The sequence below is a fragment of the Paramisgurnus dabryanus genome, chromosome 9 (genome assembly GCF_030506205.2).
Source record: "Paramisgurnus dabryanus chromosome 9, PD_genome_1.1, whole genome shotgun sequence".
NCBI classification, from domain to species: Eukaryota; Metazoa; Chordata; class Actinopteri; order Cypriniformes; family Cobitidae; genus Paramisgurnus; species Paramisgurnus dabryanus.
This window is the reverse complement of record NC_133345.1, coordinates 5,327,090-5,346,812: the sequence shown is the minus strand read 5'-3', so window position 1 is coordinate 5,346,812 and position 19,723 is coordinate 5,327,090. Positions and strand designations below refer to the sequence as shown.

General features: G+C 48.5%; 56 non-coding genes and 26 pseudogenes across 56 annotated transcripts; all 82 read right to left on the bottom strand.

Annotated features, from left to right (window-relative positions):
- LOC135722330 (5S ribosomal RNA) lies at nucleotides 1-119 on the bottom strand. Its single transcript, XR_010522067.1, has one exon. It is a non-coding gene; the product is annotated as a 5S ribosomal RNA (ribosomal RNA).
- Nucleotides 120-244: 125 nt separating this feature from the next.
- Nucleotides 245-363, bottom strand: LOC135725670 (5S ribosomal RNA; annotated as a pseudogene).
- Nucleotides 364-471: 108 nt separating this feature from the next.
- On the bottom strand, nucleotides 472-590 carry LOC135724510 (5S ribosomal RNA). Its single transcript, XR_010524174.1, has one exon. It is a non-coding gene; the product is annotated as a 5S ribosomal RNA (ribosomal RNA).
- A 126-nt stretch (nucleotides 591-716) lies between these two features.
- On the bottom strand, nucleotides 717-835 carry LOC135724329 (5S ribosomal RNA). Its single transcript, XR_010523997.1, has one exon. It is a non-coding gene; the product is annotated as a 5S ribosomal RNA (ribosomal RNA).
- Nucleotides 836-960: 125 nt separating this feature from the next.
- Nucleotides 961-1,079, bottom strand: LOC135722319 (5S ribosomal RNA). The gene has a single exon (XR_010522056.1). It is a non-coding gene; the product is annotated as a 5S ribosomal RNA (ribosomal RNA).
- Nucleotides 1,080-1,204: 125 nt separating this feature from the next.
- On the bottom strand, nucleotides 1,205-1,323 carry LOC135726402 (5S ribosomal RNA; annotated as a pseudogene).
- Nucleotides 1,324-1,442: 119 nt separating this feature from the next.
- On the bottom strand, nucleotides 1,443-1,561 carry LOC135724509 (5S ribosomal RNA). The gene has a single exon (XR_010524173.1). It is a non-coding gene; the product is annotated as a 5S ribosomal RNA (ribosomal RNA).
- Nucleotides 1,562-1,687: 126 nt separating this feature from the next.
- LOC135722306 (5S ribosomal RNA) lies at nucleotides 1,688-1,806 on the bottom strand. The gene has a single exon (XR_010522044.1). It is a non-coding gene; the product is annotated as a 5S ribosomal RNA (ribosomal RNA).
- Nucleotides 1,807-1,931: 125 nt separating this feature from the next.
- On the bottom strand, nucleotides 1,932-2,050 carry LOC135724443 (5S ribosomal RNA). The gene has a single exon (XR_010524108.1). It is a non-coding gene; the product is annotated as a 5S ribosomal RNA (ribosomal RNA).
- Nucleotides 2,051-2,174: 124 nt separating this feature from the next.
- LOC135725164 (5S ribosomal RNA) lies at nucleotides 2,175-2,293 on the bottom strand. Its single transcript, XR_010524810.1, has one exon. It is a non-coding gene; the product is annotated as a 5S ribosomal RNA (ribosomal RNA).
- A 125-nt stretch (nucleotides 2,294-2,418) lies between these two features.
- On the bottom strand, nucleotides 2,419-2,537 carry LOC135722294 (5S ribosomal RNA). The gene has a single exon (XR_010522033.1). It is a non-coding gene; the product is annotated as a 5S ribosomal RNA (ribosomal RNA).
- Nucleotides 2,538-2,650: 113 nt separating this feature from the next.
- On the bottom strand, nucleotides 2,651-2,769 carry LOC135726082 (5S ribosomal RNA; annotated as a pseudogene).
- Nucleotides 2,770-2,889: 120 nt separating this feature from the next.
- Nucleotides 2,890-3,008, bottom strand: LOC135723878 (5S ribosomal RNA). Its single transcript, XR_010523561.1, has one exon. It is a non-coding gene; the product is annotated as a 5S ribosomal RNA (ribosomal RNA).
- Nucleotides 3,009-3,128: 120 nt separating this feature from the next.
- LOC135724429 (5S ribosomal RNA) lies at nucleotides 3,129-3,247 on the bottom strand. The gene has a single exon (XR_010524095.1). It is a non-coding gene; the product is annotated as a 5S ribosomal RNA (ribosomal RNA).
- A 127-nt stretch (nucleotides 3,248-3,374) lies between these two features.
- On the bottom strand, nucleotides 3,375-3,493 carry LOC135723631 (5S ribosomal RNA). Its single transcript, XR_010523325.1, has one exon. It is a non-coding gene; the product is annotated as a 5S ribosomal RNA (ribosomal RNA).
- A 125-nt stretch (nucleotides 3,494-3,618) lies between these two features.
- Nucleotides 3,619-3,737, bottom strand: LOC135725913 (5S ribosomal RNA; annotated as a pseudogene).
- Nucleotides 3,738-3,845: 108 nt separating this feature from the next.
- On the bottom strand, nucleotides 3,846-3,964 carry LOC135724508 (5S ribosomal RNA). The gene has a single exon (XR_010524172.1). It is a non-coding gene; the product is annotated as a 5S ribosomal RNA (ribosomal RNA).
- A 126-nt stretch (nucleotides 3,965-4,090) lies between these two features.
- LOC135724328 (5S ribosomal RNA) lies at nucleotides 4,091-4,209 on the bottom strand. Its single transcript, XR_010523996.1, has one exon. It is a non-coding gene; the product is annotated as a 5S ribosomal RNA (ribosomal RNA).
- A 125-nt stretch (nucleotides 4,210-4,334) lies between these two features.
- On the bottom strand, nucleotides 4,335-4,453 carry LOC135722283 (5S ribosomal RNA). Its single transcript, XR_010522022.1, has one exon. It is a non-coding gene; the product is annotated as a 5S ribosomal RNA (ribosomal RNA).
- A 125-nt stretch (nucleotides 4,454-4,578) lies between these two features.
- On the bottom strand, nucleotides 4,579-4,697 carry LOC135726401 (5S ribosomal RNA; annotated as a pseudogene).
- Nucleotides 4,698-4,817: 120 nt separating this feature from the next.
- On the bottom strand, nucleotides 4,818-4,936 carry LOC135724506 (5S ribosomal RNA). The gene has a single exon (XR_010524170.1). It is a non-coding gene; the product is annotated as a 5S ribosomal RNA (ribosomal RNA).
- Nucleotides 4,937-5,062: 126 nt separating this feature from the next.
- On the bottom strand, nucleotides 5,063-5,181 carry LOC135722272 (5S ribosomal RNA). The gene has a single exon (XR_010522011.1). It is a non-coding gene; the product is annotated as a 5S ribosomal RNA (ribosomal RNA).
- A 125-nt stretch (nucleotides 5,182-5,306) lies between these two features.
- LOC135724442 (5S ribosomal RNA) lies at nucleotides 5,307-5,425 on the bottom strand. Its single transcript, XR_010524107.1, has one exon. It is a non-coding gene; the product is annotated as a 5S ribosomal RNA (ribosomal RNA).
- Nucleotides 5,426-5,549: 124 nt separating this feature from the next.
- LOC135725163 (5S ribosomal RNA) lies at nucleotides 5,550-5,668 on the bottom strand. Its single transcript, XR_010524809.1, has one exon. It is a non-coding gene; the product is annotated as a 5S ribosomal RNA (ribosomal RNA).
- A 125-nt stretch (nucleotides 5,669-5,793) lies between these two features.
- Nucleotides 5,794-5,912, bottom strand: LOC135722260 (5S ribosomal RNA). The gene has a single exon (XR_010522000.1). It is a non-coding gene; the product is annotated as a 5S ribosomal RNA (ribosomal RNA).
- Nucleotides 5,913-6,033: 121 nt separating this feature from the next.
- LOC135726081 (5S ribosomal RNA) lies at nucleotides 6,034-6,152 on the bottom strand (annotated as a pseudogene).
- Nucleotides 6,153-6,272: 120 nt separating this feature from the next.
- On the bottom strand, nucleotides 6,273-6,391 carry LOC135723877 (5S ribosomal RNA). Its single transcript, XR_010523560.1, has one exon. It is a non-coding gene; the product is annotated as a 5S ribosomal RNA (ribosomal RNA).
- Nucleotides 6,392-6,511: 120 nt separating this feature from the next.
- On the bottom strand, nucleotides 6,512-6,630 carry LOC135724428 (5S ribosomal RNA). Its single transcript, XR_010524094.1, has one exon. It is a non-coding gene; the product is annotated as a 5S ribosomal RNA (ribosomal RNA).
- Nucleotides 6,631-6,755: 125 nt separating this feature from the next.
- Nucleotides 6,756-6,874, bottom strand: LOC135725093 (5S ribosomal RNA). The gene has a single exon (XR_010524743.1). It is a non-coding gene; the product is annotated as a 5S ribosomal RNA (ribosomal RNA).
- A 126-nt stretch (nucleotides 6,875-7,000) lies between these two features.
- On the bottom strand, nucleotides 7,001-7,119 carry LOC135724007 (5S ribosomal RNA). Its single transcript, XR_010523684.1, has one exon. It is a non-coding gene; the product is annotated as a 5S ribosomal RNA (ribosomal RNA).
- A 125-nt stretch (nucleotides 7,120-7,244) lies between these two features.
- LOC135726764 (5S ribosomal RNA) lies at nucleotides 7,245-7,363 on the bottom strand (annotated as a pseudogene).
- Nucleotides 7,364-7,483: 120 nt separating this feature from the next.
- LOC135726007 (5S ribosomal RNA) lies at nucleotides 7,484-7,602 on the bottom strand (annotated as a pseudogene).
- A 126-nt stretch (nucleotides 7,603-7,728) lies between these two features.
- On the bottom strand, nucleotides 7,729-7,847 carry LOC135724006 (5S ribosomal RNA). The gene has a single exon (XR_010523683.1). It is a non-coding gene; the product is annotated as a 5S ribosomal RNA (ribosomal RNA).
- Nucleotides 7,848-7,971: 124 nt separating this feature from the next.
- LOC135726839 (5S ribosomal RNA) lies at nucleotides 7,972-8,090 on the bottom strand (annotated as a pseudogene).
- Nucleotides 8,091-8,210: 120 nt separating this feature from the next.
- On the bottom strand, nucleotides 8,211-8,329 carry LOC135726006 (5S ribosomal RNA; annotated as a pseudogene).
- Nucleotides 8,330-8,454: 125 nt separating this feature from the next.
- LOC135722248 (5S ribosomal RNA) lies at nucleotides 8,455-8,573 on the bottom strand. The gene has a single exon (XR_010521989.1). It is a non-coding gene; the product is annotated as a 5S ribosomal RNA (ribosomal RNA).
- Nucleotides 8,574-8,698: 125 nt separating this feature from the next.
- Nucleotides 8,699-8,817, bottom strand: LOC135725669 (5S ribosomal RNA; annotated as a pseudogene).
- A 108-nt stretch (nucleotides 8,818-8,925) lies between these two features.
- LOC135724505 (5S ribosomal RNA) lies at nucleotides 8,926-9,044 on the bottom strand. Its single transcript, XR_010524169.1, has one exon. It is a non-coding gene; the product is annotated as a 5S ribosomal RNA (ribosomal RNA).
- Nucleotides 9,045-9,170: 126 nt separating this feature from the next.
- LOC135724327 (5S ribosomal RNA) lies at nucleotides 9,171-9,289 on the bottom strand. Its single transcript, XR_010523995.1, has one exon. It is a non-coding gene; the product is annotated as a 5S ribosomal RNA (ribosomal RNA).
- Nucleotides 9,290-9,414: 125 nt separating this feature from the next.
- On the bottom strand, nucleotides 9,415-9,533 carry LOC135722236 (5S ribosomal RNA). The gene has a single exon (XR_010521978.1). It is a non-coding gene; the product is annotated as a 5S ribosomal RNA (ribosomal RNA).
- A 125-nt stretch (nucleotides 9,534-9,658) lies between these two features.
- Nucleotides 9,659-9,777, bottom strand: LOC135726400 (5S ribosomal RNA; annotated as a pseudogene).
- Nucleotides 9,778-9,896: 119 nt separating this feature from the next.
- Nucleotides 9,897-10,015, bottom strand: LOC135724504 (5S ribosomal RNA). The gene has a single exon (XR_010524168.1). It is a non-coding gene; the product is annotated as a 5S ribosomal RNA (ribosomal RNA).
- Nucleotides 10,016-10,141: 126 nt separating this feature from the next.
- LOC135722225 (5S ribosomal RNA) lies at nucleotides 10,142-10,260 on the bottom strand. The gene has a single exon (XR_010521967.1). It is a non-coding gene; the product is annotated as a 5S ribosomal RNA (ribosomal RNA).
- Nucleotides 10,261-10,385: 125 nt separating this feature from the next.
- LOC135724441 (5S ribosomal RNA) lies at nucleotides 10,386-10,504 on the bottom strand. The gene has a single exon (XR_010524106.1). It is a non-coding gene; the product is annotated as a 5S ribosomal RNA (ribosomal RNA).
- A 124-nt stretch (nucleotides 10,505-10,628) lies between these two features.
- LOC135725162 (5S ribosomal RNA) lies at nucleotides 10,629-10,747 on the bottom strand. Its single transcript, XR_010524808.1, has one exon. It is a non-coding gene; the product is annotated as a 5S ribosomal RNA (ribosomal RNA).
- A 125-nt stretch (nucleotides 10,748-10,872) lies between these two features.
- Nucleotides 10,873-10,991, bottom strand: LOC135722213 (5S ribosomal RNA). Its single transcript, XR_010521956.1, has one exon. It is a non-coding gene; the product is annotated as a 5S ribosomal RNA (ribosomal RNA).
- Nucleotides 10,992-11,112: 121 nt separating this feature from the next.
- On the bottom strand, nucleotides 11,113-11,231 carry LOC135726079 (5S ribosomal RNA; annotated as a pseudogene).
- Nucleotides 11,232-11,351: 120 nt separating this feature from the next.
- Nucleotides 11,352-11,470, bottom strand: LOC135723876 (5S ribosomal RNA). The gene has a single exon (XR_010523559.1). It is a non-coding gene; the product is annotated as a 5S ribosomal RNA (ribosomal RNA).
- Nucleotides 11,471-11,590: 120 nt separating this feature from the next.
- Nucleotides 11,591-11,709, bottom strand: LOC135724427 (5S ribosomal RNA). Its single transcript, XR_010524093.1, has one exon. It is a non-coding gene; the product is annotated as a 5S ribosomal RNA (ribosomal RNA).
- A 125-nt stretch (nucleotides 11,710-11,834) lies between these two features.
- Nucleotides 11,835-11,953, bottom strand: LOC135725092 (5S ribosomal RNA). Its single transcript, XR_010524742.1, has one exon. It is a non-coding gene; the product is annotated as a 5S ribosomal RNA (ribosomal RNA).
- Nucleotides 11,954-12,079: 126 nt separating this feature from the next.
- LOC135726035 (5S ribosomal RNA) lies at nucleotides 12,080-12,198 on the bottom strand (annotated as a pseudogene).
- A 125-nt stretch (nucleotides 12,199-12,323) lies between these two features.
- Nucleotides 12,324-12,442, bottom strand: LOC135726762 (5S ribosomal RNA; annotated as a pseudogene).
- A 120-nt stretch (nucleotides 12,443-12,562) lies between these two features.
- LOC135726005 (5S ribosomal RNA) lies at nucleotides 12,563-12,681 on the bottom strand (annotated as a pseudogene).
- A 126-nt stretch (nucleotides 12,682-12,807) lies between these two features.
- LOC135722202 (5S ribosomal RNA) lies at nucleotides 12,808-12,926 on the bottom strand. Its single transcript, XR_010521945.1, has one exon. It is a non-coding gene; the product is annotated as a 5S ribosomal RNA (ribosomal RNA).
- A 125-nt stretch (nucleotides 12,927-13,051) lies between these two features.
- LOC135725911 (5S ribosomal RNA) lies at nucleotides 13,052-13,170 on the bottom strand (annotated as a pseudogene).
- A 108-nt stretch (nucleotides 13,171-13,278) lies between these two features.
- On the bottom strand, nucleotides 13,279-13,397 carry LOC135724503 (5S ribosomal RNA). Its single transcript, XR_010524167.1, has one exon. It is a non-coding gene; the product is annotated as a 5S ribosomal RNA (ribosomal RNA).
- A 126-nt stretch (nucleotides 13,398-13,523) lies between these two features.
- Nucleotides 13,524-13,642, bottom strand: LOC135724326 (5S ribosomal RNA). The gene has a single exon (XR_010523994.1). It is a non-coding gene; the product is annotated as a 5S ribosomal RNA (ribosomal RNA).
- Nucleotides 13,643-13,767: 125 nt separating this feature from the next.
- Nucleotides 13,768-13,886, bottom strand: LOC135722190 (5S ribosomal RNA). Its single transcript, XR_010521933.1, has one exon. It is a non-coding gene; the product is annotated as a 5S ribosomal RNA (ribosomal RNA).
- A 125-nt stretch (nucleotides 13,887-14,011) lies between these two features.
- Nucleotides 14,012-14,130, bottom strand: LOC135726399 (5S ribosomal RNA; annotated as a pseudogene).
- A 120-nt stretch (nucleotides 14,131-14,250) lies between these two features.
- On the bottom strand, nucleotides 14,251-14,369 carry LOC135724501 (5S ribosomal RNA). The gene has a single exon (XR_010524166.1). It is a non-coding gene; the product is annotated as a 5S ribosomal RNA (ribosomal RNA).
- A 126-nt stretch (nucleotides 14,370-14,495) lies between these two features.
- On the bottom strand, nucleotides 14,496-14,614 carry LOC135722178 (5S ribosomal RNA). The gene has a single exon (XR_010521922.1). It is a non-coding gene; the product is annotated as a 5S ribosomal RNA (ribosomal RNA).
- A 125-nt stretch (nucleotides 14,615-14,739) lies between these two features.
- LOC135724440 (5S ribosomal RNA) lies at nucleotides 14,740-14,858 on the bottom strand. Its single transcript, XR_010524105.1, has one exon. It is a non-coding gene; the product is annotated as a 5S ribosomal RNA (ribosomal RNA).
- A 124-nt stretch (nucleotides 14,859-14,982) lies between these two features.
- Nucleotides 14,983-15,101, bottom strand: LOC135725160 (5S ribosomal RNA). Its single transcript, XR_010524806.1, has one exon. It is a non-coding gene; the product is annotated as a 5S ribosomal RNA (ribosomal RNA).
- A 125-nt stretch (nucleotides 15,102-15,226) lies between these two features.
- LOC135723422 (5S ribosomal RNA) lies at nucleotides 15,227-15,345 on the bottom strand. Its single transcript, XR_010523127.1, has one exon. It is a non-coding gene; the product is annotated as a 5S ribosomal RNA (ribosomal RNA).
- A 121-nt stretch (nucleotides 15,346-15,466) lies between these two features.
- On the bottom strand, nucleotides 15,467-15,585 carry LOC135726078 (5S ribosomal RNA; annotated as a pseudogene).
- A 120-nt stretch (nucleotides 15,586-15,705) lies between these two features.
- On the bottom strand, nucleotides 15,706-15,824 carry LOC135723875 (5S ribosomal RNA). The gene has a single exon (XR_010523558.1). It is a non-coding gene; the product is annotated as a 5S ribosomal RNA (ribosomal RNA).
- Nucleotides 15,825-15,944: 120 nt separating this feature from the next.
- LOC135724425 (5S ribosomal RNA) lies at nucleotides 15,945-16,063 on the bottom strand. Its single transcript, XR_010524091.1, has one exon. It is a non-coding gene; the product is annotated as a 5S ribosomal RNA (ribosomal RNA).
- Nucleotides 16,064-16,188: 125 nt separating this feature from the next.
- On the bottom strand, nucleotides 16,189-16,307 carry LOC135725091 (5S ribosomal RNA). Its single transcript, XR_010524741.1, has one exon. It is a non-coding gene; the product is annotated as a 5S ribosomal RNA (ribosomal RNA).
- Nucleotides 16,308-16,432: 125 nt separating this feature from the next.
- On the bottom strand, nucleotides 16,433-16,551 carry LOC135724005 (5S ribosomal RNA). The gene has a single exon (XR_010523682.1). It is a non-coding gene; the product is annotated as a 5S ribosomal RNA (ribosomal RNA).
- A 125-nt stretch (nucleotides 16,552-16,676) lies between these two features.
- On the bottom strand, nucleotides 16,677-16,795 carry LOC135726761 (5S ribosomal RNA; annotated as a pseudogene).
- A 120-nt stretch (nucleotides 16,796-16,915) lies between these two features.
- Nucleotides 16,916-17,034, bottom strand: LOC135726004 (5S ribosomal RNA; annotated as a pseudogene).
- A 126-nt stretch (nucleotides 17,035-17,160) lies between these two features.
- Nucleotides 17,161-17,279, bottom strand: LOC135724003 (5S ribosomal RNA). Its single transcript, XR_010523680.1, has one exon. It is a non-coding gene; the product is annotated as a 5S ribosomal RNA (ribosomal RNA).
- A 124-nt stretch (nucleotides 17,280-17,403) lies between these two features.
- Nucleotides 17,404-17,522, bottom strand: LOC135726838 (5S ribosomal RNA; annotated as a pseudogene).
- A 120-nt stretch (nucleotides 17,523-17,642) lies between these two features.
- On the bottom strand, nucleotides 17,643-17,761 carry LOC135726003 (5S ribosomal RNA; annotated as a pseudogene).
- Nucleotides 17,762-17,887: 126 nt separating this feature from the next.
- LOC135722166 (5S ribosomal RNA) lies at nucleotides 17,888-18,006 on the bottom strand. Its single transcript, XR_010521911.1, has one exon. It is a non-coding gene; the product is annotated as a 5S ribosomal RNA (ribosomal RNA).
- A 125-nt stretch (nucleotides 18,007-18,131) lies between these two features.
- Nucleotides 18,132-18,250, bottom strand: LOC135725668 (5S ribosomal RNA; annotated as a pseudogene).
- Nucleotides 18,251-18,358: 108 nt separating this feature from the next.
- Nucleotides 18,359-18,477, bottom strand: LOC135724500 (5S ribosomal RNA). The gene has a single exon (XR_010524165.1). It is a non-coding gene; the product is annotated as a 5S ribosomal RNA (ribosomal RNA).
- A 126-nt stretch (nucleotides 18,478-18,603) lies between these two features.
- LOC135724325 (5S ribosomal RNA) lies at nucleotides 18,604-18,722 on the bottom strand. The gene has a single exon (XR_010523993.1). It is a non-coding gene; the product is annotated as a 5S ribosomal RNA (ribosomal RNA).
- Nucleotides 18,723-18,847: 125 nt separating this feature from the next.
- LOC135722154 (5S ribosomal RNA) lies at nucleotides 18,848-18,966 on the bottom strand. Its single transcript, XR_010521899.1, has one exon. It is a non-coding gene; the product is annotated as a 5S ribosomal RNA (ribosomal RNA).
- A 125-nt stretch (nucleotides 18,967-19,091) lies between these two features.
- On the bottom strand, nucleotides 19,092-19,210 carry LOC135726398 (5S ribosomal RNA; annotated as a pseudogene).
- A 119-nt stretch (nucleotides 19,211-19,329) lies between these two features.
- Nucleotides 19,330-19,448, bottom strand: LOC135724481 (5S ribosomal RNA). The gene has a single exon (XR_010524145.1). It is a non-coding gene; the product is annotated as a 5S ribosomal RNA (ribosomal RNA).
- Nucleotides 19,449-19,574: 126 nt separating this feature from the next.
- Nucleotides 19,575-19,693, bottom strand: LOC135725618 (5S ribosomal RNA; annotated as a pseudogene).
- Between the last annotated feature and the right edge of the window lie 30 nt (nucleotides 19,694-19,723).

The window sequence follows — 19,723 nt, the reverse complement described above, 5'->3', positions numbered from 1 at the left end:
TGCTTACAGCACCTGGTATTCCCAGGCGGTCTCCCATCCAAGTACTAACCAGGCCCGACCCTGCTTGGCTTCCGAGATCAGACGAGAGCGGGCGTGCTCAGGGTGGTGTGGCCGTAAGCGAGTGCTGACTCGCTTCGATAGACACTTCAAGACTTATGTGGCAACGCCATGACATCAGTGAACGCTTACAGAAAGATCGCATTCATGGGAAAAAATGACATAAAAAAATAATTAATTAATTAAATGCTTACAGCACCTGGTATTCCCAGGCGGTCTCCCATCCAAGTACTAACCAGGCCCGACCCTGCTTGGCTTACGAGATCAGACGAGAGCGGGCGTGCTCAGGGTGGCGTGGCCGTAAGCGAGTGCTGCCTTGATTCGAGAGACACTTCAAAACTAATGTGGCAACCAGAACGCTTACAGAAAGGACGCATTCATGGGAAAAATGACATAAATAATTAATTAATTTAATTCTTACAGCACCAGGTATTCCCAGGCGGTCTCCCATCCAAGTACTAACCAGGCCCGACCCTGCTTGGCTTCCGAGATCAGACGAGAGCGGGCGTGCTCAGGGTGGTGTGGCCGTAAACGAGTGCTGACTCGATTCGAGAGACACTTCAAGGCTAATGTGGCAACGCAATGACATCGGTAAATGGTTACAGAAAGGACGCATTCATGGGAAAAAATGACATAAAAAAAATTAATAATTAATTAAATGCTTACAGCACCTGGTATTCCCAGGCGGTCTCCCATCCAAGTACTAACCAGGCCCGACCCTGCTTGGCTTCCGAGATCAGACGAGAGCTGGCGTGCTCAGGGTGGTGTGGCCGTAAGCGAGTGCAGACTCGATTCGAGAGACACTTCAAAACTAATGTGGCAACGCCATGCCATGGGAGAACGCTTACAGAAAGGACGCATTCATGGGAAAATATGACATAAATAAATATTTAATTAATTAAATGCTTACAGCACCTGGTATTCCCAGGCGGTCTCCCATCCAAGTACTAACCAGGCCCGACCCTGCTTGGCTTCCGAGATCAGACGAGAGCGGGCGTGCTCAGGGTGGTGTGGCCGTAAGCGAGTGCCGACTCGAATCGACAGACACTTCAAGACTTATGTGGCAACGCCATGACATCAGTGAACGCTTACAGAAAGAACGCATTCATGGGAAAAAATGACATAAATAAATATTTAATTAATTAAATGCTTACAGCACCTGGTATTCCCAGGCAACCTCCCATCCAAGTACTAACCAGGCCCGACCCTGCTTGGCTTCCGAGATCAGACGAGAGCGGGCGTGCTCAGGGTGGTGTGGACGTAAGCGAGTGTGGACTTGATTCGAGAGACACTTCAAAACTAATGTGGCAACGGCATGCCATGGGAGAACGCTTACAGAAAGGACGCATTCATGGGAAAAATGACATAAAAAATAATTAATTAAATTCTTACAGCACCAGGTATTCCCAGGCGGTCTCCCATCCAAGTACTAACCAGGCCCGACCCTGCTTGGCTTCCGAGATCAGACGAGAGCGGGCGTGCTCAGGGTGGTGTGGCCGTAAACGAGTGCTGACTCGATTCGAGAGACACTTCAAGGCTAATGTGGCAACGCAATGACATCGGTAAATGGTTACAGAAAGGACGCATTCATGGGAAAAAATGATATAAAAAAAATAATTAATTAATTAAATGCTTACAGCACCTGGTATTCCCAGGCGGTCTCCCATCCAAGTACTAACCAGGCCCGACCCTGCTTGGCTTCCGAGATCAGACGAGAGCGGGCGTGCTCAGGGTGGTGTGGCCGTAAGCGAGTGCTGACTCGCTTCGATAGACACTTCAAGACTTATGTGGCAACGCCATGACATCAGTGAACGCTTACAGAAAGATCGCATTCATGGGAAAAAATGACATAAAAAAATAATTAATTAATTAAATGCTTACAGCACCTGGTATTCCCAGGCGGTCTCCCATCCAAGTACTAACCAGGCCCGACCCTGCTTGGCTTACGAGATCAGACGAGAGCGGGCGTGCTCAGGGTGGTGTGGCCGTAAGCGAGTGCTGACTCGATTCGAGAGACACTTCAAGGCTAATGTGGCAACGCAATGACATCGGTAAATGGTTACAGAAAGGACGCATTCATGGGAAAAATGACATAAAAAAAGTATTAATTAATTAAATGCTTACAGCACCTGGTATTCCCAGGCGGTCTCCCATCCAAGTACTAACCAGGCCCGACCCTGCTTGGCTTCCGAGATCAGACGAGAGCGAGCGTGCTCAGGGTGGTGTGGCCGTCAGCGAGTGCGGACTTGATTCGAGAGACACTTCAAAACTAATGTGGCAACGCCATGCCATGGGAGAACGCTTACAGAAAGGACGCATTCATGGGAAAATATGACATAAATGAATATTTAATTAATTAAATGCTTACAGCACCTGGTATTCCCAGGCGGTCTCCCATCCAAGTACTAACCAGGCCCGACCCTGCTTGGCTTCCGAGATCAGACGAGAGCGGGCGTGCTCAGGGTGGTGTGGCCGTAAGCGTGTGCTGACTCGCTTCGATAGACACTTCAAGACTTATGTGGCAACGCCATGACATCAGTGAACGCTTACAGAAAGATCGCATTCATGGGAAAAAATGACATAAATAATTAAATGCTTACAGAACCTGGTATTCCCAGGCGGTCTCCCATCCAAGTACTAACCAGGCCCGACCCTGCTTGGCTTCCGAGATCAGACGAGAGCGGGCTTGCTCAGGGTGGTGTGGCCGTAAACGAGTGCTGACTCGATTCGAGAGACACTTCAAAACTAATGTGGCAACGGCATGCCATGGGAGAACCCTTACAGAAAGGACGCATTCATGGGAAAAATGACATAAAAAATTAATTAATTAAATTCTTACAGCACCAGGTATTCCCAGGCGGTCTCCCATCCAAGTACTAACCAGGCCCGACCCTGCTTGGCTTCCGAGATCAGACGAGAGCGGGCGTGCTCAGGGTGGTGTGGCCGTAAGCGAGTGCGGACTTGATTCGAGAGACACTTCAAAACTAATGTGGCAACGCCATGCCATGGGAGAACGCTTACAGAAAGGACGCATTCATGGGAAAAATGACATAAATAATTAATTAATTAAATTCTTACAGCACCAGGTATTCCCAAGCGGTCTCCCATCCAAGTACTAACCAGGCCCGACCCTGCTTGGCTTCCGAGATCAGATGAGAGCGGGCGTGCTCAGGGTGGTGTGGCCGTAAACGAGTGCTGACTCGATTCGAGAGACACTTCAAGGCTAATGTGGCAACGCAATGACATCGGTAAATGGTTACAGAAAGGACGCATTCATGGGAAAAAATGACATAAAAAAAAATAATTAATTAATTAAATGCTTACAGCACCTGGTATTCCCAGGCGGTCTCCCATCCAAGTACTAACCAAGCCCGACCCTGCTTGGCTTCCGAGATCAGACGAGAGCGGGCGTGCTCAGGGTGGTGTGGCCGTAAGCGAGTGCTGACTCGCTTCGATAGACACTTCAAGACTTATGTGGCAACGCCATGACATCAGTGAACGCTTACAGAAAGATCGCATTCATGGGAAAAAATGACATAAAAAAATAATTAATTAATTAAATGCTTACAGCACCTGGTATTCCCAGGCGGTCTCCCATCCAAGTACTAACCAGGCCCGACCCTGCTTGGCTTACGAGATCAGACGAGAGCGGGCGTGCTCAGGGTGGCGTGGCCGTAAACGAGTGCTGCCTTGATTCGAGAGACACTTCAAAACTAATGTGGCAACCAGAACGCTTACAGAAAGGACGCATTCATGGGAAAAATGACATAAATAATTAATTAATTTAATTCTTACAGCACCAGGTATTCCCAGGCGGTCTCCCATCCAAGTACTAACCAGGCCCGACCCTGCTTGGCTTCCGAGATCAGACGAGAGCGGGCGTGCTCAGGGTGGTGTGGCCGTAAACGAGTGCTGACTCGATTCGAGAGACACTTCAAGGCTAATGTGGCAACGCAATGACATCGGTAAATGGTTACAGAAAGGACGCATTCATGGGAAAAAATGACATAAAAAAAATTAATAATTAATTAAATGCTTACAGCACCTGGTATTCCCAGGCGGTCTCCCATCCAAGTACTAACCAGGCCCGACCCTGCTTGGCTTCCGAGATCAGACGAGAGCTGGCGTGCTCAGGGTGGTGTGGCCGTAAGCGAGTGCAGACTCGATTCGAGAGACACTTCAAAACTAATGTGGCAACGCCATGCCATGGGAGAACGCTTACAGAAAGGACGCATTCATGGGAAAATATGACATAAATAAATATTTAATTAATTAAATGCTTACAGCACCTGGTATTCCCAGGCGGTCTCCCATCCAAGTACTAACCAGGCCCGACCCTGCTTGGCTTCCGAGATCAGACGAGAGCGGGCGTGCTCAGGGTGGTGTGGCCGTAAGCGAGTGCCGACTCGAATCGACAGACACTTCAAGACTTATGTGGCAACGCCATGACATCAGTGAACGCTTACAGAAAGAACGCATTCATGGGAAAAAATGACATAAATAAATATTTAATTAATTAAATGCTTACAGCACCTGGTATTCCCAGGCAACCTCCCATCCAAGTACTAACCAGGCCCGACCCTGCTTGGCTTCCGAGATCAGACGAGAGCGGGCGTGCTCAGGGTGGTGTGGACGTAAGCGAGTGTGGACTTGATTCGAGAGACACTTCAAAACTAATGTGGCAACGGCATGCCATGGGAGAACGCTTACAGAAAGGACGCATTCATGGGAAAAATGACATAAAAAATTAATTAATTAAATTCTTACAGCACCAGGTATTCCCAGGCGGTCTCCCATCCAAGTACTAACCAGGCCCGACCCTGCTTGGCTTCCGAGATCAGACGAGAGCGGGCGTGCTCAGGGTGGTGTGGCCGTAAACGAGTGCTGACTCGATTCGAGAGACACTTCAAGGCTAATGTGGCAACGCAATGACATCGGTAAATGGTTACAGAAAGGACGCATTCATGGGAAAAAATGATATAAAAAAAATAATTAATTAATTAAATGCTTACAGCACCTGGTATTCCCAGGCGGTCTCCCATCCAAGTACTAACCAGGCCCGACCCTGCTTGGCTTCCGAGATCAGACGAGAGCGGGCGTGCTCAGGGTGGTGTGGCCGTAAGCGAGTGCTGACTCGCTTCGATAGACACTTCAAGACTTATGTGGCAACGCCATGACATCAGTGAACGCTTACAGAAAGATCGCATTCATGGGAAAAAATGACATAAAAAAATAATTAATTAATTAAATGCTTACAGCACCTGGTATTCCCAGGCGGTCTCCCATCCAAGTACTAACCAGGCCCGACCCTGCTTGGCTTACGAGATCAGACGAGAGCGGGCGTGCTCAGGGTGGTGTGGCCGTAAGCGAGTGCTGACTCGATTCGAGAGACACTTCAAGGCTAATGTGGCAACGCAATGACATCGGTAAATGGTTACAGAAAGGACGCATTCATGGGAAAAATGACATAAAAAAAGTATTAATTAATTAAATGCTTACAGCACCTGGTATTCCCAGGCGGTCTCCCATCCAAGTACTAACCAGGCCCGACCCTGCTTGGCTTCCGAGATCAGACGAGAGCGAGCGTGCTCAGGGTGGTGTGGCCGTCAGCGAGTGCGGACTTGATTCGAGAGACACTTCAAAACTAATGTGGCAACGCCATGCCATGGGAGAACGCTTACAGAAAGGACGCATTCATGGGAAAATATGACATAAATGAATATTTAATTAATTAAATGCTTACAGCACCTGGTATTCCCAGGCGGTCTCCCATCCAAGTACTAACCAGGCCCGACCCTGCTTGGCTTCCGAGATCAGACGAGAGCGGGCGTGCTCAGGGTGGTGTGGCCGTAAGCGTGTGCTGACTCGCTTCGATAGACACTTCAAGACTTATGTGGCAACGCCATGACATCAGTGAACGCTTACAGAAAGATCGCATTCATGGGAAAAAATGACATAAATAATTAATTAATTAAATGCTTACAGAACCTGGTATTCCCAGGCGGTCTCCCATCCAAGTACTAACCAGGCCCGACCCTGCTTGGCTTCCGAGATCAGACGAGAGCGGGCTTGCTCAGGGTGGTGTGGCCGTAAACGAGTGCTGACTCGATTCGAGAGACACTTCAAAACTAATGTGGCAACGGCATGCCATGGGAGAACCCTTACAGAAAGGACGCATTCATGGGAAAAATGACATAAAAAATTAATTAATTAAATTCTTACAGCACCAGGTATTCCCAGGCGGTCTCCCATCCAAGTACTAACCAGGCCCGACCCTGCTTGGCTTCCGAGATCAGACGAGAGCGGGCGTGCTCAGGGTGGTGTGGCCGTAAGCGAGTGCGGACTTGATTCGAGAGACACTTCAAAACTAATGTGGCAACGCCATGCCATGGGAGAACGCTTACAGAAAGGACGCATTCATGGGAAAAATGACATAAATAATTAATTAATTAAATTCTTACAGCACCAGGTATTCCCAAGCGGTCTCCCATCCAAGTACTAACCAGGCCCGACCCTGCTTGGCTTCCGAGATCAGATGAGAGCGGGCGTGCTCAGGGTGGTGTGGCCGTAAACGAGTGCTGACTCGATTCGAGAGACACTTCAAGGCTAATGTGGCAACGCAATGACATCGGTAAATGGTTACAGAAAGGACGCATTCATGGGAAAAAATGACATAAAAAAATAATTAATTAATTAAAAGCTTACAGCACCTGGTATTCCCAGGCGGTCTCCCATCCAAGAACTAACCAGGCCCGACCCTGCTTGGCTTCCGAGATCAGACGAGAGCGGGCGTGCTCAGGGTGGTGTGGCCGTAAACGAGTGCTGACTCGATTCGAGAGACACTTCAAGGCTAATGTGGCAACGCAATGACATCGGTAAATGGTTACAGAAAGGACGCATTCATGGGAAAAAATGATATAAAAAAAATAATTAATTAATTAAATGCTTACAGCACCTGGTATTCCCAGGCGGTCTCCCATCCAAGTACTAACTAGGCCCGACCCTGCTTGGCTTCCGAGATCAGACGAGAGCGGGCGTGCTCAGGGTGGTGTGGCCGTAAGCGAGTGCTGACTCGCTTCGATAGACACTTCAAGACTTATGTGGCAACGCCATGACATCAGTGAACGCTTACAGAAAGATTGCATTCATGGGAAAAAATGACATAAAAAAATAATTAATTAATTAAATGCTTAGAGCACCTGGTATTCCCAGGCGGTCTCCCATCCAAGTACTAACCAGGCCCGACCCTGCTTGGCTTACGAGATCAGACGAGAGCGGGCGTGCTCGGGGTGGTGTGGCCGTAAGCGAGTGCGGACTTGATTCGAGAGACACTTCAAAACTAATGTGGCAACGGCATGCCATGGGAGAACGCTTACAGAAAGGACGCATTCATGGGAAAAATGACATAAAAAATTAATTAATTAAATTCTTACAGCACCAGGTATTCCCAGGCGGTCTCCCATCCAAGTACTAACCAGGGCCGACCCTGCTTGGCTTCCGAGATCAGACGAGAGCGGGCGTGCTCAGGGTGGTGTGGCCGTAAACGAGTGCTGACTCGATTCGAGAGACACTTCAAGGCTATTGTGGCAACGCAATGACATCGGTAAATGGTTACAGAAAGGACGCATTCATGGGAAAAAATGATATAAAAAAAATAATTAATTAATTAAATGCTTACAGCACCTGGTATTCCCAGGCGGTCTCCCATCCAAGTACTAACTAGGCCCGACCCTGCTTGGCTTCCGAGATCAGACGAGAGCGGGCGTGCTCAGGGTGGTGTGGCCGTAAGCGAGTGCTGACTCGCTTCGATAGACACTTCAAGACTTATGTGGCAACGCCATGACATCAGTGAACGCTTACAGAAAGATCGCATTCATGGGAAAAAATGACATAAAAAATAATTAATTAATTAAATGCTTAGAGCACCTGGTATTCCCAGGCGGTCTCCCATCCAAGTACTAACCAGGCCCGACCCTGCTTGGCTTACGAGATCAGACGAGAGCAGGCGTGCTCGGGGTGGTGTGGCCGTAAGCGAGTGCGGACTTGATTCGAGAGACACTTCAAAACTAATGTGGCAACGGCATGCCATGGGAGAACGCTTACAGAAAGGACGCATTCATGGGAAAAATGACATAAAAAATTAATTAATTAAATTCTTACAGCACCAGGTATTCCCAGGCGGTCTCCCATCCAAGTACTAACCAGGGCCGACCCTGCTTGGCTTCCGAGATCAGACGAGAGCGGGCGTGCTCAGGGTGGTGTGGCCGTAAACGAGTGCTGACTCGATTCGAGAGACACTTCAAGCTAATGTGGCAACGCAATGACATCGGTAAATGGTTACAGAAAGGACGCATTCATGGGAAAAAATGACATAAAAAAAATAATTAATTAATTAAATGCTTACAGCACCTGGTATTCCCAGGCGGTCTCCCATCCAAGTACTAACCAGGCCCGACCCTGCTTGGCTTCCGAGATCAGACGAGAGCGGGCGTGCTCAGGGTGGTGTGGCCGTAAGCGAGTGCTGACTCGCTTCGATAGACACTTCAAGACTTATGTGGCAACGCCATGACATCAGTGAACGCTTACAGAAAGATCGCATTCATGGGAAAAAATGACATAAAAAAATAATTAATTAATTAAATGCTTACAGCACCTGGTATTCCCAGGCGGTCTCCCATCCAAGTACTAACCAGGCCCGACCCTGCTTGGCTTACGAGATCAGACGAGAGCGGGCGTGCTCAGGGTGGCGTGGCCGTAAGCGAGTGCTGCCTTGATTCGAGAGACACTTCAAAACTAATGTGGCAACCAGAACGCTTACAGAAAGGACGCATTCATGGGAAAAATGACATAAATAATTAATTAATTTAATTCTTACAGCACCAGGTATTCCCAGGCGGTCTCCCATCCAAGTACTAACCAGGCCCGACCCTGCTTGGCTTCCGAGATCAGACGAGAGCGGGCGTGCTCAGGGTGGTGTGGCCGTAAACGAGTGCTGACTCGATTCGAGAGACACTTCAAGGCTAATGTGGCAACGCAATGACATCGGTAAATGGTTACAGAAAGGACGCATTCATGGGAAAAAATGACATAAAAAAAATTAATAATTAATTAAATGCTTACAGCACCTGGTATTCCCAGGCGGTCTCCCATCCAAGTACTAACCAGGCCCGACCCTGCTTGGCTTCCGAGATCAGACGAGAGCTGGCGTGCTCAGGGTGGTGTGGCCGTAAGCGAGTGCAGACTCGATTCGAGAGACACTTCAAAACTAATGTGGCAACGCCATGCCATGGGAGAACGCTTACAGAAAGGACGCATTCATGGGAAAATATGACATAAATAAATATTTAATTAATTAAATGCTTACAGCACCTGGTATTCCCAGGCGGTCTCCCATCCAAGTACTAACCAGGCCCGACCCTGCTTGGCTTCCGAGATCAGACGAGAGCGGGCGTGCTCAGGGTGGTGTGGCCGTAAGCGAGTGCCGACTCGAATCGACAGACACTTCAAGACTTATGTGGCAACGCCATGACATCAGTGAACGCTTACAGAAAGAACGCATTCATGGGAAAAAATGACATAAATAAATATTTAATTAATTAAATGCTTACAGCACCTGGTATTCCCAGGCAACCTCCCATCCAAGTACTAACCAGGCCCGACCCTGCTTGGCTTCCGAGATCAGACGAGAGCGGGCGTGCTCAGGGTGGTGTGGACGTAAGCGAGTGTGGACTTGATTCGAGAGACACTTCAAAACTAATGTGGCAACGGCATGCCATGGGAGAACGCTTACAGAAAGGACGCATTCATGGGAAAAATGACATAAAAAATAATTAATTAAATTCTTACAGCACCAGGTATTCCCAGGCGGTCTCCCATCCAAGTACTAACCAGGCCCGACCCTGCTTGGCTTCCGAGATCAGACGAGAGCGGGCGTGCTCAGGGTGGTGTGGCCGTAAACGAGTGCTGACTCGATTCGAGAGACACTTCAAGGCTAATGTGGCAACGCAATGACATCGGTAAATGGTTACAGAAAGGACGCATTCATGGGAAAAAATGATATAAAAAAAATAATTAATTAATTAAATGCTTACAGCACCTGGTATTCCCAGGCGGTCTCCCATCCAAGTACTAACCAGGCCCGACCCTGCTTGGCTTCCGAGATCAGACGAGAGCGGGCGTGCTCAGGGTGGTGTGGCCGTAAGCGAGTGCTGACTCGCTTCGATAGACACTTCAAGACTTATGTGGCAACGCCATGACATCAGTGAACGCTTACAGAAAGATCGCATTCATGGGAAAAAATGACATAAAAAAATAATTAATTAATTAAATGCTTACAGCACCTGGTATTCCCAGGCGGTCTCCCATCCAAGTACTAACCAGGCCCGACCCTGCTTGGCTTACGAGATCAGACGAGAGCGGGCGTGCTCAGGGTGGTGTGGCCGTAAGCGAGTGCTGACTCGATTCGAGAGACACTTCAAGGCTAATGTGGCAACGCAATGACATCGGTAAATGGTTACAGAAAGGACGCATTCATGGGAAAAATGACATAAAAAAAGTATTAATTAATTAAATGCTTACAGCACCTGGTATTCCCAGGCGGTCTCCCATCCAAGTACTAACCAGGCCCGACCCTGCTTGGCTTCCGAGATCAGACGAGAGCGAGCGTGCTCAGGGTGGTGTGGCCGTCAGCGAGTGCGGACTTGATTCGAGAGACACTTCAAAACTAATGTGGCAACGCCATGCCATGGGAGAACGCTTACAGAAAGGACGCATTCATGGGAAAATATGACATAAATGAATATTTAATTAATTAAATGCTTACAGCACCTGGTATTCCCAGGCGGTCTCCCATCCAAGTACTAACCAGGCCCGACCCTGCTTGGCTTCCGAGATCAGACGAGAGCGGGCGTGCTCAGGGTGGTGTGGCCGTAAGCGTGTGCTGACTCGCTTCGATAGACACTTCAAGACTTATGTGGCAACGCCATGACATCAGTGAACGCTTACAGAAAGATCGCATTCATGGGAAAAAATGACATAAATAATTAATTAATTAAATGCTTACAGAACCTGGTATTCCCAGGCGGTCTCCCATCCAAGTACTAACCAGGCCCGACCCTGCTTGGCTTCCGAGATCAGACGAGAGCGGGCTTGCTCAGGGTGGTGTGGCCGTAAACGAGTGCTGACTCGATTCGAGAGACACTTCAAAACTAATGTGGCAACGGCATGCCATGGGAGAACCCTTACAGAAAGGACGCATTCATGGGAAAAATGACATAAAAAATTAATTAATTAAATTCTTACAGCACCAGGTATTCCCAGGCGGTCTCCCATCCAAGTACTAACCAGGCCCGACCCTGCTTGGCTTCCGAGATCAGACGAGAGCGGGCGTGCTCAGGGTGGTGTGGCCGTAAGCGAGTGCGGACTTGATTCGAGAGACACTTCAAAACTAATGTGGCAACGCCATGCCATGGGAGAACGCTTACAGAAAGGACGCATTCATGGGAAAAATGACATAAATAATTAATTAATTAAATTCTTACAGCACCAGGTATTCCCAAGCGGTCTCCCATCCAAGTACTAACCAGGCCCGACCCTGCTTGGCTTCCGAGATCAGATGAGAGCGGGCGTGCTCAGGGTGGTGTGGCCGTAAACGAGTGCTGACTCGATTCGAGAGACACTTCAAGGCTAATGTGGCAACGCAATGACATCGGTAAATGGTTACAGAAAGGACGCATTCATGGGAAAAAATGACATAAAAAAATAATTAATTAATTAAAAGCTTACAGCACCTGGTATTCCCAGGCGGTCTCCCATCCAAGAACTAACCAGGCCCGACCCTGCTTGGCTTCCGAGATCAGACGAGAGCGGGCGTGCTCAGGGTGGTGTGGCCGTAAACGAGTGCTGACTCGATTCGAGAGACACTTCAAGGCTAATGTGGCAACGCAATGACATCGGTAAATGGTTACAGAAAGGACGCATTCATGGGAAAAAATGATATAAAAAAAATAATTAATTAATTAAATGCTTACAGCACCTGGTATTCCCAGGCGGTCTCCCATCCAAGTACTAACTAGTCCCGACCCTGCTTGGCTTCCGAGATCAGACGAGAGCGGGCGTGCTCAGGGTGGTGTGGCCGTAAGCGAGTGCTGACTCGCTTCGATAGACACTTCAAGACTTATGTGGCAACGCCATGACATCAGTGAACGCTTACAGAAAGATCGCATTCATGGGAAAAAATGACATAAAAAAATAATTAATTAATTAAATGCTTAGAGCACCTGGTATTCCCAGGCGGTCTCCCATCCAAGTACTAACCAGGCCCGACCCTGCTTGGCTTACGAGATCAGACGAGAGCGGGCGTGCTCGGGGTGGTGTGGCCGTAAGCGAGTGCGGACTTGATTCGAGAGACACTTCAAAACTAATGTGGCAACGGCATGCCATGGGAGAACGCTTACAGAAAGGACGCATTCATGGGAAAAATGACATAAAAAATTAATTAATTAAATTCTTACAGCACCAGGTATTCCCAGGCGGTCTCCCATCCAAGTACTAACCAGGGCCGACCCTGCTTGGCTTCCGAGATCAGACGAGAGCGGGCGTGCTCAGGGTGGTGTGGCCGTAAACGAGTGCTGACTCGATTCGAGAGACACTTCAAGGCTAATGTGGCAACGCAATGACATCGGTAAATGGTTACAGAAAGGACGCATTCATGGGAAAAAATGACATAAAAAAAATAATTAATTAATTAAATGCTTACAGCACCTGGTATTCCCAGGCGGTCTCCCATCCAAGTACTAACCAGGCCCGACCCTGCTTGGCTTCCGAGATCAGACGAGAGCGGGCGTGCTCAGGGTGGTGTGGCCGTAAGCGAGTGCTGACTCGCTTCGATAGACACTTCAAGACTTATGTGGCAACGCCATGACATCAGTGAACGCTTACAGAAAGATCGCATTCATGGGAAAAAATGACATAAAAAAATAATTAATTAATTAAATGCTTACAGCACCTGGTATTCCCAGGCGGTCTCCCATCCAAGTACTAACCAGGCCCGACCCTGCTTGGCTTACGAGATCAGACGAGAGCGGGCGTGCTCAGGGTGGCGTGGCCGTAAACGAGTGCTGCCTTGATTCGAGAGACACTTCAAAACTAATGTGGCAACCAGAACGCTTACAGAAAGGACGCATTCATGGGAAAAATGACATAAATAATTAATTAATTTAATTCTTACAGCACCAGGTATTCCCAGGCGGTCTCCCATCCAAGTACTAACCAGGCCCGACCCTGCTTGGCTTCCGAGATCAGACGAGAGCGGGCGTGCTCAGGGTGGTGTGGCCGTAAACGAGTGCTGACTCGATTCGAGAGACACTTCAAGGCTAATGTGGCAACGCAATGACATCGGTAAATGGTTACAGAAAGGACGCATTCATGGGAAAAAATGACATAAAAAAAATTAATAATTAATTAAATGCTTACAGCACCTGGTATTCCCAGGCGGTCTCCCATCCAAGTACTAACCAGGCCCGACCCTGCTTGGCTTCCGAGATCAGACGAGAGCTGGCGTGCTCAGGGTGGTGTGGCCGTAAGCGAGTGCAGACTCGATTCGAGAGACACTTCAAAACTAATGTGGCAACGCCATGCCATGGGAGAACGCTTACAGAAAGGACGCATTCATGGGAAAATATGACATAAATAAATATTTAATTAATTAAATGCTTACAGCACCTGGTATTCCCAGGCGGTCTCCCATCCAAGTACTAACCAGGCCCGACCCTGCTTGGCTTCCGAGATCAGACGAGAGCGGGCGTGCTCAGGGTGGTGTGGCCGTAAGCGAGTGCCGACTCGAATCGACAGACACTTCAAGACTTATGTGGCAACGCCATGACATCAGTGAACGCTTACAGAAAGAACGCATTCATGGGAAAAAATGACATAAATAAATATTTAATTAATTAAATGCTTACAGCACCTGGTATTCCCAGGCAACCTCCCATCCAAGTACTAACCAGGCCCGACCCTGCTTGGCTTCCGAGATCAGACGAGAGCGGGCGTGCTCAGGGTGGTGTGGACGTAAGCGAGTGTGGACTTGATTCGAGAGACACTTCAAAACTAATGTGGCAACGGCATGCCATGGGAGAACGCTTACAGAAAGGACGCATTCATGGGAAAAATGACATAAAAAATTAATTAATTAAATTCTTACAGCACCAGGTATTCCCAGGCGGTCTCCCATCCAAGTACTAACCAGGCCCGACCCTGCTTGGCTTCCGAGATCAGACGAGAGCGGGCGTGCTCAGGGTGGTGTGGCCGTAAACGAGTGCTGACTCGATTCGAGAGACACTTCAAGGCTAATGTGGCAACGCAATGACATCGGTAAATGGTTACAGAAAGGACGCATTCATGGGAAAAAATGATATAAAAAAAATAATTAATTAATTAAATGCTTACAGCACCTGGTATTCCCAGGCGGTCTCCCATCCAAGTACTAACCAGGCCCGACCCTGCTTGGCTTCCGAGATCAGACGAGAGCGGGCGTGCTCAGGGTGGTGTGGCCGTAAGCGAGTGCTGACTCGCTTCGATAGACACTTCAAGACTTATGTGGCAACGCCATGACATCAGTGAACGCTTACAGAAAGATCGCATTCATGGGAAAAAATGACATAAAAAAATAATTAATTAATTAAATGCTTACAGCACCTGGTATTCCCAGGCGGTCTCCCATCCAAGTACTAACCAGGCCCGACCCTGCTTGGCTTACGAGATCAGACGAGAGCGGGCGTGCTCAGGGTGGTGTGGCCGTAAGCGAGTGCTGACTCGATTCGAGAGACACTTCAAGGCTAATGTGGCAACGCAATGACATCGGTAAATGGTTACAGAAAGGACGCATTCATGGGAAAAATGACATAAAAAAAGTATTAATTAATTAAATGCTTACAGCACCTGGTATTCCCAGGCGGTCTCCCATCCAAGTACTAACCAGGCCCGACCCTGCTTGGCTTCCGAGATCAGACGAGAGCGAGCGTGCTCAGGGTGGTGTGGCCGTCAGCGAGTGCGGACTTGATTCGAGAGACACTTCAAAACTAATGTGGCAACGCCATGCCATGGGAGAACGCTTACAGAAAGGACGCATTCATGGGAAAATATGACATAAATGAATATTTAATTAATTAAATGCTTACAGCACCTGGTATTCTCAGGCGGTCTCCCATCCAAGTACTAACCAGGCCCGACCCTGCTTGGCTTCCGAGATCAGACGAGAGCGGGCGTGCTCAGGGTGGTGTGGCCGTAAGCGTGTGCTGACTCGCTTCGATAGACACTTCAAGACTTATGTGGCAACGCCATGACATCAGTGAACGCTTACAGAAAGATCGCATTCATGGGAAAAAATGACATAAATAATTAATTAATTAAATGCTTACAGAACCTGGTATTCCCAGGCGGTCTCCCATCCAAGTACTAACCAGGCCCGACCCTGCTTGGCTTCCGAGATCAGACGAGAGCGGGCTTGCTCAGGGTGGTGTGGCCGTAAACGAGTGCTGACTCGATTCGAGAGACACTTCAAAACTAATGTGGCAACGGCATGCCATGGGAGAACCCTTACAGAAAGGACGCATTCATGGGAAAAATGACATAAAAAATTAATTAATTAAATTCTTACAGCACCAGGTATTCCCAGGCGGTCTCCCATCCAAGTACTAACCAGGCCCGACCCTGCTTGGCTTCCGAGATCAGACGAGAGCGGGCGTGCTCAGGGTGGTGTGGCCGTAAGCGAGTGCGGACTTGATTCGAGAGACACTTCAAAACTAATGTGGCAACGCCATTTCATGGGAGAACGCTTACAGAAAGGACGCATTCATGGGAAAAATGACATAAATAATTAATTAATTAAATTCTTACAGCACCAGGTATTCCCAAGCGGTCTCCCATCCAAGTACTAACCAGGCCCGACCCTGCTTGGCTTCCGAGATCAGATGAGAGCGGGCGTGCTCAGGGTGGTGTGGCCGTAAACGAGTGCTGACTCGATTCGAGAGACACTTCAAGGCTAATGTGGCAACGCAATGACATCGGTAAATGGTTACAGAAAGGACGCATTCATGGGAAAAAATGACATAAAAAAATAATTAATTAATTAAAAGCTTACAGCACCTGGTATTCCCAGGCGGTCTCCCATCCAAGAACTAACCAGGCCCGACCCTGCTTGGCTTCCGAGATCAGACGAGAGCGGGCGTGCTCAGGGTGGTGTGGCCGTAAACGAGTGCTGACTCGATTCGAGAGACACTTCAAGGCTAATGTGGCAACGCAATGACATCGGTAAATGGTTACAGAAAGGACGCATTCATGGGAAAAAATGATATAAAAAAATAATTAATTAATTAAATGCTTACAGCACCTGGTATTCCCAGGCGGTCTCCCATCCAAGTACTAACTAGGCCCGACCCTGCTTGGCTTCCGAGATCAGACGAGAGCGGGCGTGCTCAGGGTGGTGTGGCCGTAAGCGAGTGCTGACTCGCTTCGATAGACACTTCAAGACTTATGTGGCAACGCCATGACATCAGTGAACGCTTACAGAAAGATTGCATTCATGGGAAAAAATGACATAAAAAAATAATTAATTAATTAAATGCTTAGAGCACCTGGTATTCCCAGGCGGTCTCCCATCCAAGTACTAACCAGGCCCGACCCTGCTTGGCTTACGAGATCAGACGAGAGCGGGCGTGCTCGGGGTGGTGTGGCCGTAAGCGAGTGCGGACTTGATTCGAGAGACACTTCAAAACTAATGTGGCAACGGCATGCCATGGGAGAACGCTTACAGAAAGGACGCATTCATGGGAAAAATGACATAAAAAATTAATTAATTAAATTCTTACAGCACCAGGTATTCCCAGGCGGTCTCCCATCCAAGTACTAACCAGGGCCGACCCTGCTTGGCTTCCGAGATCAGACGAGAGCGGGCGTGCTCAGGGTGGTGTGGCCGTAAACGAGTGCTGACTCGATTCGAGAGACACTTCAAGGCTAATGTGGCAACGCAATGACATCGGTAAATGGTTACAGAAAGGACGCATTCATGGGAAAAAATGATATAAAAAAAATAATTAATTAATTAAATGCTTACAGCACCTGGTATTCCCAGGCGGTCTCCCATCCAAGTACTAACTAGGCCCGACCCTGCTTGGCTTCCGAGATCAGACGAGAGCGGGCGTGCTCAGGGTGGTGTGGCCGTAAGCGAGTGCTGACTCGCTTCGATAGACACTTCAAGACTTATGTGGCAACGCCATGACATCAGTGAACGCTTACAGAAAGATCGCATTCATGGGAAAAAATGACATAAAAAATAATTAATTAATTAAATGCTTAGAGCACCTGGTATTCCCAGGCGGTCTCCCATCCAAGTACTAACCAGGCCCGACCCTGCTTGGCTTACGAGATCAGACGAGAGCAGGCGTGCTCGGGGTGGTGTGGCCGTAAGCGAGTGCGGACTTGATTCGAGAGACACTTCAAAACTAATGTGGCAACGGCATGCCATGGGAGAACGCTTACAGAAAGGACGCATTCATGGGAAAAATGACATAAAAAATTAATTAATTAAATTCTTACAGCACCAGGTATTCCCAGGCGGTCTCCCATCCAAGTACTAACCAGGGCCGACCCTGCTTGGCTTCCGAGATCAGACGAGAGCGGGCGTGCTCAGGGTGGTGTGGCCGTAAACGAGTGCTGACTCGATTCGAGAGACACTTCAAGGCTAATGTGGCAACGCAATGACATCGGTAAATGGTTACAGAAAGGACGCATTCATGGGAAAAAATGACATAAAAAAAATAATTAATTAATTAAATGCTTACAGCACCTGGTATTCCCAGGCGGTCTCCCATCCAAGTACTAACCAGGCCCGACCCTGCTTGGCTTCCGAGATCAGACGAGAGCGGGCGTGCTCAGGGTGGTGTGGCCGTAAGCGAGTGCTGACTCGCTTCGATAGACACTTCAAGACTTATGTGGCAACGCCATGACATCAGTGAACGCTTACAGAAAGATCGCATTCATGGGAAAAAATGACATAAAAAAATAATTAATTAATTAAATGCTTACAGCACCTGGTATTCCCAGGCGGTCTCCCATCCAAGTACTAACCAGGCCCGACCCTGCTTGGCTTACGAGATCAGACGAGAGCGGGCGTGCTCAGGGTGGCGTGGCCGTAAGCGAGTGCTGCCTTGATTCGAGAGACACTTCAAAACTAATGTGGCAACCAGAACGCTTACAGAAAGGACGCATTCATGGGAAAAATGACATAAATAATTAATTAATTTAATTCTTACAGCACCAGGTATTCCCAGGCGGTCTCCCATCCAAGTACTAACCAGGCCCGACCCTGCTTGGCTTCCGAGATCAGACGAGAGCGGGCGTGCTCAGGGTGGTGTGGCCGTAAACGAGTGCTGACTCGATTCGAGAGACACTTCAAGGCTAATGTGGCAACGCAATGACATCGGTAAATGGTTACAGAAAGGACGCATTCATGGGAAAAAATGACATAAAAAAAATTAATAATTAATTAAATGCTTACAGCACCTGGTATTCCCAGGCGGTCTCCCATCCAAGTACTAACCAGGCCCGACCCTGCTTGGCTTCCGAGATCAGACGAGAGCTGGCGTGCTCAGGGTGGTGTGGCCGTAAGCGAGTGCAGACTCGATTCGAGAGACACTTCAAAACTAATGTGGCAACGCCATGCCATGGGAGATCGCTTACAGAAAGGACGCATTCATGGGAAAATATGACATAAATAAATATTTAATTAATTAAATGCTTACAGCACCTGGTATTCCCAGGCGGTCTCCCATCCAAGTACTAACCAGGCCCGACCCTGCTTGGCTTCCGAGATCAGACGAGAGCGGGCGTGCTCAGGGTGGTGTGGCCGTAAGCGAGTGCCGACTCGAATCGACAGACACTTCAAGACTTATGTGGCAACGCCATGACATCAGTGAACGCTTACAGAAAGAACGCATTCATGGGAAAAAATGACATAAATAAATATTTAATTAATTAAATGCTTACAGCACCTGGTATTCCCAGGCAACCTCCCATCCAAGTACTAACCAGGCCCGACCCTGCTTGGCTTCCGAGATCAGACGAGAGCGGGCGTGCTCAGGGTGGTGTGGACGTAAGCGAGTGTGGACTTGATTCGAGAGACACTTCAAAACTAATGTGGCAACGGCATGCCATGGGAGAACGCTTACAGAAAGGACGCATTCATGGGAAAAATGACATAAAAAATAATTAATTAAATTCTTACAGCACCAGGTATTCCCAGGCGGTCTCCCATCCAAGTACTAACCAGGCCCGACCCTGCTTGGCTTCCGAGATCAGACGAGAGCGGGCGTGCTCAGGGTGGTGTGGCCGTAAATGAGTGCTGACTCGATTCGAGAGACACTTCAAGGCTAATGTGGCAACGCAATGACATCGGTAAATGGTTACAGAAAGGACGCATTCATGGGAAAAAATGATATAAAAAAAATAATTAATTAATTAAATGCTTACAGCACCTGGTATTCCCAGGCTGTCTCCCATCCAAGTACTAACCAGGCCCGACCCTGCTTGGCTTCCGAGATCAGACGAGAGCGGGCGTGCTCAGGGTGGTGTGGCCGTAAGCGAGTGCTGACTCGCTTCGATAGACACTTCA